Genomic DNA, 13,622 nt, shown 5'->3' with positions numbered 1-13,622 from the left:
TTTGTATGACTGTCATGTATTAGGGTAGGGTAGCATTGACACTTACTTTGTATGACTGTCATGTATTAGGATAGGATAGCATTGATACTTTGTATGACTGTCATGTATTAGGGTATGGTAGTAATGACACTTACTTTGTATGACTGTCATGTATTAGGGTATGGTAGCATTGACACTTTGTATGACTGTCATGTATTAGGGTATGGTAGTAATGACACTTACTTTGTATGACTGTCATGTATTAGGGTATGGTAGCATTGACACTTACTTTGTATTACTGTCATGTATTAGGGTATGGTAGTAATGACACTTACTTTGTATGACTGTCATGTATTAGGGTATGGTAGCATTGACACTTACTTTGTATGACTGTCATGTATTAGGGTATGGTAGTAATGACACTTACTTTGTATGACTGTCATGTATTAGGGTATGGTAGCATTGACACTTACTTTGTATGACTGTCATGTATTAGGGTATGGTAGTAATGACACTTACTTTGTATGACTGTCATGTATTAGAGTAGGATTGATACTTAATTTGTATGACTGTCATGTATTAGGGTAAGGTAGCATTGACACTTACTTTGTATGACTGTCATGTATTAGGGTAGGATTGATACTTACTTTGTATGACTGTCATGTATTAGAGTAGGATAGCATTGCCACTTACTTTGTATGACTGTCATGTATTAGGGTATGGTAGCATTGACACTTACTTTGTATGACTGTCATGTATTAGGGTAGGATAGCATTGATACTTACTTTGTATGACTGTCATGTATTAGGGTATGGTAGCATTGACACTTACTGTGTATGACTGTCATGTATTAGAGTAGGATAGCATTGACACTTACTTTGTATGACTGTCATGTATTAGGGTATGGTAGCATTGACACTTACTTTGTATGACTGTCATGTATTAGGGTAGGATAGCATTGATACTTACTTTGTATGACTGTCATGTATTAGGGTATGGTAGCATTGACACTTACTTTGTATGACTGTCATGTATTAGAGTAGGATAGCATTGACACTTACTTTGTATGACTGTCATGTATTAGAGTAGGATTGATACTTACTTTGTATGACTGTCATGTATTAGGGTATGGTAGCATTGACACTTACTTTGTATGACTGTCATGTATTAGGGTAAGGTAGCATTGCCACTTACTTTGTATGACTGTCATGTATTAGAGTAGGATAGCATTGCCACTTACTTTGTATGACTGTCATGTATTAGGGTATGGTAGCATTGACACTTACTTTGTATGACTGTCATGTATTAGGGTAGGATAGCATTGATACTTACTTTGTATGACTGTCATGTATTAGGGTATGGTAGCATTGACACTTACTTTGTATGACTGTCATGTATTAGAGTAGGATAGCATTGACACTTACTTTGTATGACTGTCATGTATTAGAGTAGGATTGATACTTACTTTGTATGACTGTCATGTATTAGGGTATGGTAGCATTGACACTTACTTTGTATGACTGTCATGTATTAGGGTAAGGTAGCATTGCCACTTACTTTGTATGACTGTCATGTATTAGAGTAGGATAGCATTGACACTTACTTTGTATGACTGTCATGTATTAGAGTAGGATTGACACTTACTTTGTATGACTGTCATGTATTAGGGTATGGTAGCATTGACACTTACTTTGTATGACTGTCATGTATTAGGGTAGGATAGCATTGATACTTACTTTGTATGACTGTCATGTATTAGGGTATGGTAGCATTGACACTTACTTTGTATGACTGTCATGTATTAGAGTAGGATAGCATTGACACTTACTTTGTATGACTGTCATGTATTAGAGTAGGATTGATACTTACTTTGTATGACTGTCATGTATTAGGGTATGGTAGCATTGACACTTACTTTGTATGACTGTCATGTATTAGGGTAAGGTAGCATTGCCACTTACTTTGTATGACTGTCATGTATTAGAGTAGGATAGCATTGACACTTACTTTGTATGACTGTCATGTATTAGAGTAGGATTGACACTTACTTTGTATGACTGTCATGTATTAGAGTAGGATTGATACTTACTTTGTATGACTGTCATGTATTAGGGTATGGTAGCATTGACACTTACTTTGTATGACTGTCATGTATTAGGGTAAGGTAGCATTGCCACTTACTTTGTATGACTGTCATGTATTAGAGTAGGATTGACACTTACTTTGTATGACTGTCATGTATTAGGGTAAGGTAGGATTGACACTTACTTTGTATGACTGTCATGTATTAGGGTAAGGTAGCATTGACACTTACTTTGTATGACTGTCATGTATTATGGTAAGATAAGATTGCCACTTACTTTGTATGACTGTCATGTATTAGGGTATGGTAGCATTGACACTTACTTTGTATGACTGTCATGTATTAGGGTATGGTAGCATTGACACTTACTTTGTATGACTGTCATGTATTAGGGTATGGTAGCATTGACAATTACTTTGTATGACTGTCATGTATTATGGTAAGATAAGATTGCCACTTACTTTGTATGACTGTCATGTATTAGGGTATGGTAGCATTGACACTTACTTTGTATGACTGTCATGTATTAGGGTATGGTAGCATTGACACTTACTTTGTATGACTGTCATGTATTAGGGTATGGTAGCATTGACACTTACTTTGTATGACTGTCATGTATTAGGGTATGGTAGCATTGACACTTACTTTGTATGACTGTCATGTATTAGGGTAGGATAGCATTGACACTTACTTTGTATGACTGTCATGTATTAGGATATGGTAGCATTGACACTTACTTTGTATGACTGTCATGTATTAGGATATGGTAGCATTGACACTTACTTTGTATGACTGTCATGTATTAGGGTATGGTAGCATTGACACTTACTTTGTATGACTGTCATGTATTAGAGTAGGATTGATACTTACTTTGTATGACTGTCATGTATTAGGGTATGGTAGTAATGACAATTACTTTGTATGACTGTCATGTATTAGAGTAGGATTGACACTTACTTTGTATGACTGTCATGTATTAGGGTATGGTAGTAATGACAATTACTTTGTATGACTGTCATGTATTAGGGTATGGTAGCATTGACACTTACTTTGTATGACTGTCATGTATTAGGGTAAGGTAGCATTGACACTTACTTTGTATGACTGTCATGTATTAGGGTATGGTAGCATTGACACTTACTTTGTAAGACTGTCATGTATTAGGGTAGCATTGACACTTACTTTGTATGACTGTCATGTATTAGGGTAAGGTAGGATTGACAATTACTTTGTATGACTGTCATGTATTAGGGAAAGGTAGGATTGACACTTACTTTGTGTGACTGTCATGTATTAGGGTAGGATAGCATTGCCACTTACTTTGTATGACTGTCATGTATTAGGGTAGGATAGCATTGACACTTACTTTGTATGACTGTCATGTATTAGGGTAGGATAGCATTGACACTTACTTTGTATGACTGTCATGTATTAGGGTAAGGTAGCATTGACACCTACTTTGTATGACTGTCATGTATTAGAGTAGGATTGACACTTACTTTGTATGACTGTCATGTATTAGGGTAGGATAGCATTGACACTTACTTTGTATGACTGTCATGTATTAGGGTAAGGTAGCATTGACACTTACTTTGTATGACTGTCATGTATTAGGGTAAGGTAGCATTGACACTTACTTTGTATGACTGTCATGTATTAGGGTAAGGTAGCATTGACAATTACTTTGTATGACTGTCATGTATTAGGGTATGGTAGCATTGACACTTACTTTGTATGACTGTCATGTATTAGAGTAGGATTGACACTTACTTTGTATGACTGTCATGTATTAGGGTAAGGTAGCATTGACACTTACTTTGTATGACTGTCATGTATTAGGGTAGGATAGCATTGACACTTACTTTGTATGACTGTCATGTATTAGGGTATGGTAGCATTGACACTTACTTTGTATGACTGTCATGTATTAGGGTAGGATTGACACTTACTTTGTATGACTGTCATGTATTAGGGTAGGGTAGCATTGACACTTACTTTGTATGACTGTCATGTATTAGGGTAAGGTAGCATTGACACTTACTTTGTATGACTGTCATGTATTAGGGTAGGGTAGCATTGACACTTACTTTGTATGACTGTCATGTATTAGGATAGGATAGCATTGACACTTACTTTGTATGACTGTCATGTATTAGAGTAAGGTAGCATTGACACTTACTTTGTATGACTGTCATGTATTAGGGTAGGATAGCATTGACACTTACTTTGTATGACTGTCATGTATTAGAGTAGGATTGACACTTACTTTGTATGACTGTCATGTATTAGGGTATGGTAGTAATGACACTTACTTTGTATGACTGTCATGTATTAGGGTAAGGTAGGATTGACACTTACTTTGTATGACTGTCATGTATTAGAGTAAGGTAGCATTGACACTTACTTTGTATGACTGTCATGTATTAGGGTAAGGTAGCATTGACACTTACTTTGTATGACTGTCATGTATTAGGGTAGGGTAGCATTGACACTTACTTTGTATGACTGTCATGTATTAGGATAGGATAGCATTGACACTTACTTTGTATGACTGTCATGTATTAGAGTAAGGTAGCATTGACACTTACTTTGTATGACTGTCATGTATTAGGGTAAGGTAGCATTGACACTTACTTTGTATGACTGTCATGTATTAGGGTAGGATAGCATTGACACTTACTTTGTATGACTGTCATGTATTAGGATAGGATAGCATTGACACTTACTTTGTATGACTGTCATGTATTAGAGTAAGGTAGCATTGACACTTACTTTGTATGACTGTCATGTATTAGGGTAAGGTAGCATTGACACTTACTTTGTATGACTGTCATGTATTAGGGTAAGGTAGCATTGACACTTACTTTGTATGACTGTCATGTATTAGGGTAGGATAGCATTGACACTTACTTTGTATGACTGTCATGTATTAGAGTAGGATTGACACTTACTTTGTATGACTGTCATGTATTAGGGTATGGTAGTAATGACACTTACTTTGTATGACTGTCATGTATTAGGGTAAGGTAGCATTGACACTTACTTTGTATGACTGTCATGTATTAGGGTAGGATAGCATTGACACTTACTTTGTATGACTGTCATGTATTAGAGTAAGGTAGCATTGACACTTACTTTGTATGACTGTCATGTATTAGGGTAAGGTAGCATTGACACTTACTTTGTATGACTGTCATGTATTAGGGTAGGATAGCATTGACACTTACTTTGTATGACTGTCATGTATTAGGGTAGGATTGACACTTACTTTGTATGACTGTCATGTATTAGGGTATGGTAGCATTGACACTTAATTTGTATGACTGTCATGTATTAGGGTAGGATTGCCACTTACTTTGTATGACTGTCATGTATTAGAGTAGGATTGACACTTACTTTGTATGACTGTCATGTATTAGGGTAGGATAGCATTGACACTTACTTTGTATGACTGTCATGTATTAGGGTATGGTAGCATTGACACTTACTTTGTATGACTGTCATGTATTAGGGTAAGGTAGCATTGACACTTACTTTGTATGACTGTCGTGTATTAGGGTAAGGTAGCATTGACACTTACTTTGTATGACTGTCATGTATTAGGGTAAGGTAGCATTGACACTTACTTTGTATGACTGTCATGTATTAGGGTAAGGTAGCATTGACACTTACTTTGTATGACTGTCATGTATTAGGGTAAGGTAGCATTGACACTTACTTTGTATGACTGTCATGTATTAGGGTAAGGTAGCATTGACAATTACTTTGTATGACTGTCATGTATTAGGGTATGGTAGCATTGACACTTACTTTGTATGACTGTCATGTATTAGAGTAGGATTGACAATTACTTTGTATGACTGTCATGTATTAGGGTAAGGTAGCATTGACACTTACTTTGTATGACTGTCATGTATTAGAGTAGGATTGACAATTACTTTGTATGACTGTCATGTATTAGGGTAAGGTAGCATTGACACTTACTTTGTATGACTGTCATGTATTAGAGTAGGATTGACACTTACTTTGTATGACTGTCATGTATTAGGGTAAGGTAGCATTGACACTTACTTTGTATGACTGTCATGTATTAGGGTAGGATAGCATTGACACTTACTTTGTATGACTGTCATGTATTAGGGTATGGTAGCATTGACACTTACTTTGTATGACTGTCATGTATTAGGGTAGGATTGACACTTACTTTGTATGACTGTCATGTATTAGGGTAGGGTAGCATTGACACTTACTTTGTATGACTGTCATGTATTAGAGTAGGATAGCATTGACACTTACTTTGTATGACTGTCATGTATTAGAGTAGGATTGATACTTACTTTGTATGACTGTCATGTATTAGGGTATGGTAGCATTGACACTTACTTTGTATGACTGTCATGTATTAGGGTAAGGTAGCATTGCCACTTACTTTGTATGACTGTCATGTATTAGAGTAGGATAGCATTGACACTTACTTTGTATGACTGTCATGTATTAGAGTAGGATTGATACTTACTTTGTATGACTGTCATGTATTAGGGTAAGGTAGCATTGACACTTACTTTGTATGACTGTCATGTATTAGAGTAGGATAGCATTGACACTTACTTTGTATGACTGTCATGTATTAGAGTAGGATTGATACTTACTTTGTATGACTGTCATGTATTAGGGTATGGTAGCATTGACACTTACTTTGTATGACTGTCATGTATTAGGGTAAGGTAGCATTGCCACTTACTTTGTATGACTGTCATGTATTAGAGTAGGATTGACACTTACTTTGTATGACTGTCATGTATTAGGGTAAGGTAGGATTGACACTTACTTTGTATGACTGTCATGTATTAGGGTAAGGTAGCATTGACACTTACTTTGTATGACTGTCATGTATTATGGTAAGATAAGATTGCCACTTACTTTGTATGACTGTCATGTATTAGGGTATGGTAGCATTGACACTTACTTTGTATGACTGTCATGTATTAGGGTATGGTAGCATTGACACTTACTTTGTATGACTGTCATGTATTAGGGTATGGTAGCATTGACAATTACTTTGTATGACTGTCATGTATTATGGTAAGATAAGATTGCCACTTACTTTGTATGACTGTCATGTATTAGGGTATGGTAGCATTGACACTTACTTTGTATGACTGTCATGTATTAGGGTATGGTAGCATTGACACTTACTTTGTATGACTGTCATGTATTAGGGTATGGTAGCATTGACACTTACTTTGTATGACTGTCATGTATTAGGGTATGGTAGCATTGACACTTACTTTGTATGACTGTCATGTATTAGGGTAGGATAGCATTGACACTTACTTTGTATGACTGTCATGTATTAGGATATGGTAGCATTGACACTTACTTTGTATGACTGTCATGTATTAGGATATGGTAGCATTGACACTTACTTTGTATGACTGTCATGTATTAGGGTATGGTAGCATTGACACTTACTTTGTGTGACTGTCATGTATTAGGGTAGGATAGCATTGCCACTTACTTTGTATGACTGTCATGTATTAGGGTAGGATAGCATTGACACTTACTTTGTATGACTGTCATGTATTAGGGTAGGATAGCATTGACACTTACTTTGTATGACTGTCATGTATTAGAGTAAGGTAGGATTGACACTTACTTTGTGTGACTGTCATGTATTAGGGTAGGATAGCATTGACACTTACTTTGTATGACTGTCATGTATTAGGGTAGGATAGCATTGACACTTACTTTGTATGACTGTCATGTATTAGGGTAAGGTAGCATTGACACTTACTTTGTATGACTGTCATGTATTAGGGTAAGGTAGCATTGACACTTACTTTGTATGACTGTCATGTATTAGGGTAAGGTAGCATTGACAATTACTTTGTATGACTGTCATGTATTAGGGTATGGTAGCATTGACACTTACTTTGTATGACTGTCATGTATTAGAGTAGGATTGACACTTACTTTGTATGACTGTCATGTATTAGGGTAAGGTAGCATTGACACTTACTTTGTATGACTGTCATGTATTAGGGTAGGATAGCATTGACACTTACTTTGTATGACTGTCATGTATTAGGGTATGGTAGCATTGACACTTACTTTGTATGACTGTCATGTATTAGGGTAGGATTGACACTTACTTTGTATGACTGTCATGTATTAGGGTAGGGTAGCATTGACACTTACTTTGTATGACTGTCATGTATTAGGGTAAGGTAGCATTGACACTTACTTTGTATGACTGTCATGTATTAGGGTAGGGTAGCATTGACACTTACTTTGTATGACTGTCATGTATTAGGATAGGATAGCATTGACACTTACTTTGTATGACTGTCATGTATTAGAGTAAGGTAGCATTGACACTTACTTTGTATGACTGTCATGTATTAGGGTAGGATAGCATTGACACTTACTTTGTATGACTGTCATGTATTAGAGTAGGATTGACACTTACTTTGTATGACTGTCATGTATTAGGGTATGGTAGTAATGACACTTACTTTGTATGACTGTCATGTATTAGGGTAAGGTAGGATTGACACTTACTTTGTATGACTGTCATGTATTAGAGTAAGGTAGCATTGACACTTACTTTGTATGACTGTCATGTATTAGGGTAAGGTAGCATTGACACTTACTTTGTATGACTGTCATGTATTAGGGTAGGGTAGCATTGACACTTACTTTGTATGACTGTCATGTATTAGGATAGGATAGCATTGACACTTACTTTGTATGACTGTCATGTATTAGAGTAAGGTAGCATTGACACTTACTTTGTATGACTGTCATGTATTAGGGTAAGGTAGCATTGACACTTACTTTGTATGACTGTCATGTATTAGGGTAGGATAGCATTGACACTTACTTTGTATGACTGTCATGTATTAGGATAGGATAGCATTGACACTTACTTTGTATGACTGTCATGTATTAGAGTAAGGTAGCATTGACACTTACTTTGTATGACTGTCATGTATTAGGGTAAGGTAGCATTGACACTTACTTTGTATGACTGTCATGTATTAGGGTAAGGTAGCATTGACACTTACTTTGTATGACTGTCATGTATTAGGGTAGGATAGCATTGACACTTACTTTGTATGACTGTCATGTATTAGAGTAGGATTGACACTTACTTTGTATGACTGTCATGTATTAGGGTATGGTAGTAATGACACTTACTTTGTATGACTGTCATGTATTAGGGTAAGGTAGCATTGACACTTACTTTGTATGACTGTCATGTATTAGGGTAGGATAGCATTGACACTTACTTTGTATGACTGTCATGTATTAGAGTAAGGTAGCATTGACACTTACTTTGTATGACTGTCATGTATTAGGGTAAGGTAGCATTGACACTTACTTTGTATGACTGTCATGTATTAGGGTAGGATAGCATTGACACTTACTTTGTATGACTGTCATGTATTAGGGTAGGATTGACACTTACTTTGTATGACTGTCATGTATTAGGGTATGGTAGCATTGACACTTAATTTGTATGACTGTCATGTATTAGGGTAGGATTGCCACTTACTTTGTATGACTGTCATGTATTAGAGTAGGATTGACACTTACTTTGTATGACTGTCATGTATTAGGGTAGGATAGCATTGACACTTACTTTGTATGACTGTCATGTATTAGGGTATGGTAGCATTGACACTTACTTTGTATGACTGTCATGTATTAGGGTAAGGTAGCATTGACACTTACTTTGTATGACTGTCGTGTATTAGGGTAAGGTAGCATTGACACTTACTTTGTATGACTGTCATGTATTAGGGTAAGGTAGCATTGACACTTACTTTGTATGACTGTCATGTATTAGGGTAAGGTAGCATTGACACTTACTTTGTATGACTGTCATGTATTAGGGTAAGGTAGCATTGACACTTACTTTGTATGACTGTCATGTATTAGGGTAAGGTAGCATTGACAATTACTTTGTATGACTGTCATGTATTAGGGTATGGTAGCATTGACACTTACTTTGTATGACTGTCATGTATTAGAGTAGGATTGACAATTACTTTGTATGACTGTCATGTATTAGGGTAAGGTAGCATTGACACTTACTTTGTATGACTGTCATGTATTAGAGTAGGATTGACAATTACTTTGTATGACTGTCATGTATTAGGGTAAGGTAGCATTGACACTTACTTTGTATGACTGTCATGTATTAGAGTAGGATTGACACTTACTTTGTATGACTGTCATGTATTAGGGTAAGGTAGCATTGACACTTACTTTGTATGACTGTCATGTATTAGGGTAGGATAGCATTGACACTTACTTTGTATGACTGTCATGTATTAGGGTATGGTAGCATTGACACTTACTTTGTATGACTGTCATGTATTAGGGTAGGATTGACACTTACTTTGTATGACTGTCATGTATTAGGGTAGGGTAGCATTGACACTTACTTTGTATGACTGTCATGTATTAGAGTAGGATAGCATTGACACTTACTTTGTATGACTGTCATGTATTAGAGTAGGATTGATACTTACTTTGTATGACTGTCATGTATTAGGGTATGGTAGCATTGACACTTACTTTGTATGACTGTCATGTATTAGGGTAAGGTAGCATTGCCACTTACTTTGTATGACTGTCATGTATTAGAGTAGGATAGCATTGACACTTACTTTGTATGACTGTCATGTATTAGAGTAGGATTGATACTTACTTTGTATGACTGTCATGTATTAGGGTAAGGTAGCATTGACACTTACTTTGTATGACTGTCATGTATTAGAGTAGGATAGCATTGACACTTACTTTGTATGACTGTCATGTATTAGAGTAGGATTGATACTTACTTTGTATGACTGTCATGTATTAGGGTATGGTAGCATTGACACTTACTTTGTATGACTGTCATGTATTAGGGTAAGGTAGCATTGCCACTTACTTTGTATGACTGTCATGTATTAGAGTAGGATTGACACTTACTTTGTATGACTGTCATGTATTAGGGTAAGGTAGGATTGACACTTACTTTGTATGACTGTCATGTATTAGGGTAAGGTAGCATTGACACTTACTTTGTATGACTGTCATGTATTATGGTAAGATAAGATTGCCACTTACTTTGTATGACTGTCATGTATTAGGGTATGGTAGCATTGACACTTACTTTGTATGACTGTCATGTATTAGGGTATGGTAGCATTGACACTTACTTTGTATGACTGTCATGTATTAGGGTAGGATAGCATTGACACTTACTTTGTATGACTGTCATGTATTAGGATATGGTAGCATTGACACTTACTTTGTATGACTGTCATGTATTAGGATATGGTAGCATTGACACTTACTTTGTATGACTGTCATGTATTAGGGTATGGTAGCATTGACACTTACTTTGTATGACTGTCATGTATTAGAGTAGGATTGATACTTACTTTGTATGACTGTCATGTATTAGGGTATGGTAGCATTGACACTTACTTTGTATGACTGTCATGTATTAGGGTAAGGTAGCATTGACACTTACTTTGTATGACTGTCATGTATTAGGGTATGGTAGCATTGACACTTACTTTGTATGACTGTCATGTATTAGAGTAGGATTGATACTTACTTTGTATGACTGTCATGTATTAGAGTAAGGTAGCATTGACACTTACTTTGTATGACTGTCATGTATTAGGGTAAGGTAGCATTGACACTTACTTTGTATGACTGTCATGTATTAGGTTAGGATAGCATTGACACTTACTTTGTATGACTGTCATGTATTAGGATAGGATAGCATTGACACTTACTTTGTATGACTGTCATGTATTAGAGTAAGGTAGCATTGACACTTACTTTGTATGACTGTCATGTATTAGGGTAAGGTAGCATTGACACTTACTTTGTATGACTGTCATGTATTAGGGTAAGGTAGCATTGACACTTACTTTGTATGACTGTCATGTATTAGGGTAGGATAGCATTGACACTTACTTTGTATGACTGTCATGTATTAGAGTAGGATTGACACTTACTTTGTATGACTGTCATGTATTAGGGTATGGTAGTAATGACACTTACTTTGTATGACTGTCATGTATTAGGGTAAGGTAGCATTGACACTTACTTTGTATGACTGTCATGTATTAGGGTAGGATAGCATTGACACTTACTTTGTATGACTGTCATGTATTAGAGTAAGGTAGCATTGACACTTACTTTGTATGACTGTCATGTATTAGGGTAAGGTAGCATTGACACTTACTTTGTATGACTGTCATGTATTAGGGTAGGATAGCATTGACACTTACTTTGTATGACTGTCATGTATTAGGGTAGGATTGACACTTACTTTGTATGACTGTCATGTATTAGGGTATGGTAGCATTGACACTTAATTTGTATGACTGTCATGTATTAGGGTAGGATTGCCACTTACTTTGTATGACTGTCATGTATTAGAGTAGGATTGACACTTACTTTGTATGACTGTCATGTATTAGGGTAGGATAGCATTGACACTTACTTTGTATGACTGTCATGTATTAGGGTATGGTAGCATTGACACTTACTTTGTATGACTGTCATGTATTAGGGTAAGGTAGCATTGACACTTACTTTGTATGACTGTCGTGTATTAGGGTAAGGTAGCATTGACACTTACTTTGTATGACTGTCATGTATTAGGGTAAGGTAGCATTGACACTTACTTTGTATGACTGTCATGTATTAGGGTAAGGTAGCATTGACACTTACTTTGTATGACTGTCATGTATTAGGGTAAGGTAGCATTGACACTTACTTTGTATGACTGTCATGTATTAGGGTAAGGTAGCATTGACAATTACTTTGTATGACTGTCATGTATTAGGGTATGGTAGCATTGACACTTACTTTGTATGACTGTCATGTATTAGAGTAGGATTGACAATTACTTTGTATGACTGTCATGTATTAGGGTAAGGTAGCATTGACACTTACTTTGTATGACTGTCATGTATTAGAGTAGGATTGACAATTACTTTGTATGACTGTCATGTATTAGGGTAAGGTAGCATTGACACTTACTTTGTATGACTGTCATGTATTAGAGTAGGATTGACACTTACTTTGTATGACTGTCATGTATTAGGGTAAGGTAGCATTGACACTTACTTTGTATGACTGTCATGTATTAGGGTAGGATAGCATTGACACTTACTTTGTATGACTGTCATGTATTAGGGTATGGTAGCATTGACACTTACTTTGTATGACTGTCATGTATTAGGGTAGGATTGACACTTACTTTGTATGACTGTCATGTATTAGGGTAGGGTAGCATTGACACTTACTTTGTATGACTGTCATGTATTAGAGTAGGATAGCATTGACACTTACTTTGTATGACTGTCATGTATTAGAGTAGGATTGATACTTACTTTGTATGACTGTCATGTATTAGGGTATGGTAGCATTGACACTTACTTTGTATGACTGTCATGTATTAGGGTAAGGTAGCATTGCCACTTACTTTGTATGACTGTCATGTATTAGAGTAGGATAGCATTGACACTTACTTTGTATG

General features: G+C 36.0%; 1 protein-coding gene across 1 annotated transcript in view; it reads left to right on the top strand.

Moving 5' to 3' along the window:
* Nucleotides 1-13,622, top strand: part of LOC102807487 (uncharacterized) — a 159,615-nt gene that overhangs the window by 133,704 nt on the left and 12,289 nt on the right. The window lies entirely within an intron of this gene.

This window comes from Saccoglossus kowalevskii, chromosome 3, assembly GCF_978046115.1.
Source record: "Saccoglossus kowalevskii chromosome 3, keSacKowa6.1, whole genome shotgun sequence".
NCBI lineage: Eukaryota > Metazoa > Hemichordata > Enteropneusta > Harrimaniidae > Saccoglossus > Saccoglossus kowalevskii.
The sequence above is the reverse complement of the archived record's forward strand: the minus strand, read 5'-3'. Positions and strand labels throughout refer to the sequence as shown.